The 2,856-nt window shown below is 39.9% G+C and overlaps 1 pseudogene; it reads right to left on the reverse strand.

Moving 5' to 3' along the window:
• Positions 1 to 798: 798 nt before the first annotated feature.
• LOC147430993 (uncharacterized) lies at positions 799 to 1,594 on the reverse strand (annotated as a pseudogene).
• Positions 1,595 to 2,856: the final 1,262 nt, after the last annotated feature.

The following is a 2,856-nucleotide window of genomic DNA, read 5'->3' on the forward strand; positions in this document are numbered from 1 at the left end:
GTTTAGTGAACCCCGCCAGACTCAAGTGCTCCAGTTACTTATGCACACGGCTTGACCATTAAGCTCTATTTAAGGAACCCTGTCAAGCTAAAGTATGCCTTACTCTATCTGCACACGGAATGACCGTCAAGTCCTTTCCTTCAAGTTTTGTTAGCAAAACCAACTCAAAAGATGTAAAGATACTTCAACAGTTGTCCAAAGAAGTCAGCTGGAAGCCAACCATGTAAGCTTATTGACCACATAAAAAAACCTATTCTGACTCGGCATAATCTAGAAAACAAAACTTTGTACCATGAAACCTGCTACAACAGATAACTGGTACTCTTCAAATCGGCAACTTTGCCCTTTAGTAGCCCCCAGGATCAAACGGGAAACTATTCAATTGCCCCACTGTGAGCATTCCTTTAAAAAATTTGCACCATCCTCCAGGATCATAAGAAAAGTACAAGAATTTCCACTCAATAAATCATAAACATAAATTAGCCCACAAGTATTCATGACAACTGCCTCGATCATATGGCATATAAAGTAACTGACAGCAATCATATCTAGCATGATAATCTCCTGGGTCATAAGGCATATATAGTAACTTCCAAGAATCATAACTAGCATGATAGCCTCCTAGGTCATAAGGTAATAAATGGTCATATTTCAAGTATATTGCATTTCCACAAACTTTCTCATAGCATAGGAGCAAAAAGTCCCAAATTCCCTTCATAGCAGAACCCAGAGGCAAAATCAATTCAATCACTATGGTTTCCAAAATATCAATCTACATTTGTGAGTCATTGCATTCCATCACTTCATTTGATACCACAAACGCTACATGGTTGTCTTCTCTAGTAGGCACAAACTCCTCTAGAGCCTCATCCAAAAGAGACATAAGCTCTTCATCATATGTTCAAGGATGTTCTTCACTGCTCTTGTCACAAGGAACTCAAAATTCCTCTAGCACATCATCAAGCAGATCCATAAGCTCCATATCTTCCTCCTTGGAAGAACCACTTAGTTTCTGAGTATTATCACTGGAAACCTCATGGCTTGTTTCATATATAGGCACAAATTGTTCTGGCAGCTTCACACTCCCATTCAAATATCTTTCCACTTAGATAGCACAAGTCTCAGCATGCATTACAAAGATAGCATCAATTTCTTTTCCCATAGCATCATCATAGCAAACCCTGTAACCTGTAGTAGCAGTCATAGACCGATCATCATCCATCACCCCCTCTGAATATGCATCTCCATAATCATAATCTTTGTCTTGGTTCACATCAAATACATATGGTTGAGCATCAAATACATCTAGATCATCATCAGTGTCTTGAAATGCATCCATAGACATGAAACCCTCTTGTATAGCATCATCCAAAACAATTGCGTTTGCATGTAATTCTGCATAAGTATTCTCTTTATGTTCTACATCCAAAGAGCACTCCAAATGGGCGTCCACATCACATATTGACTCTGACAAACATGTTTCTTGATCACTGCTAGAAACTATGCTTGTATGCAAACCATGTACTGGCTCTGAGAAACCTGCTTCCTCATTTATGTCACTTTGAGAGGATATGACTGCATGCTTAGCATCCATAGAGTCATATCTGCTTTGGAAGAAAGAAGACAATCCCAATCAAGCATAAACAGTATCTACTATGAAATCATCATCTGCATGCAACAATGTCTCGTCTTCCAGAAGACATACATCAATAATAGCTTCTAGCTTAGCATTTTCTTTGGCTTTATTTCTTGCAGATATATGCTCCCAGAATTCATGATAGTTGAGGATCTGCATCTGATCCCCTTCACCTTTACTGAAGACAACCTTACTTCGTTCAGTAATCTCTTTTATTTCCCGATCTAGAATCCTTTAGCTTTCATAAATGACTTCCTCTGCAAAATACTCCCACTGTGTGGGATATTCTTCTGTCAGTTCTTGAACCTGCTTTCTAAAATCCGAGTTTACAGCCTCTTCAAAAGCTGCAATCATCCGATCTTCTGGAACATTTCGGCTCTTCATCTCAGCTTCATAACATGCAATAAAACCTTCTGGATCATATCCTTGAAAAATATAATACTGCTCCCAAACAGCATCAAGTGCTAGCTCTACAGCATCATCAATCTGCTTCTTTATCTGCATGGCTTTTACTTCCTACAGACATCCCTGAACTAATTCCATCATTTTTGTCAAATCTGCAACTGGTAGATTTTTATCAAATCCATTGGCATTGAAATCTTCAATAATTTGCTTTAACTGTTCTGTCATCTCCATCTTCACCTCCTACCCTAGCTCCTTTTGCGTCGGGCTTACCAAGGATGTCGGGGGATATGTGTTCGCTACGTGAGCTGGGCAGGCACCGGGCCTCTAGCTGTGGGAGGTGTGAAAGAGAGAGAACAAGAACAACAGATGTAACTGAATCTGGAAATCATCGTAATCATCAATTAATCGACTAATACATCTGAGTACAACTTAATCCTTTGCCAAGGCGGGCTGTTAACAGCGCCGTCACTTGGATCATCTCCTAACTAGGAGCTTAAGCTCTCGTTTTCAAGATTAACCGGACCGTTAACGAAACTGGACTTAAGAAAATGCTTAATCAACTTCGGACTGATGTCGGTGATGAGATTCCCTTCTGTCGCTTTATCTGCCTCATTTACCTCATGGATTCTGCAAGCTTCGACTCTGCTCACTACATCAATCATCAAGCTTCAGTAGTAATTAATTATCATGCTTTGTGCGCTTGCACTACTTTATCTACCGTTCACAAATCTCAATTCCTCCTTTACTCAACTTGCCCTGATTCCCTTAACCCTTGCTTATTTGCCTCGACTTACTCCCTTGGTTGATTCGACCAA

This window comes from Adiantum capillus-veneris, chromosome 21, assembly GCF_014529385.1.
Source record: "Adiantum capillus-veneris isolate H3 chromosome 21, ASM1452938v2, whole genome shotgun sequence".
NCBI lineage: Eukaryota > Viridiplantae > Streptophyta > Polypodiopsida > Polypodiales > Pteridaceae > Adiantum > Adiantum capillus-veneris.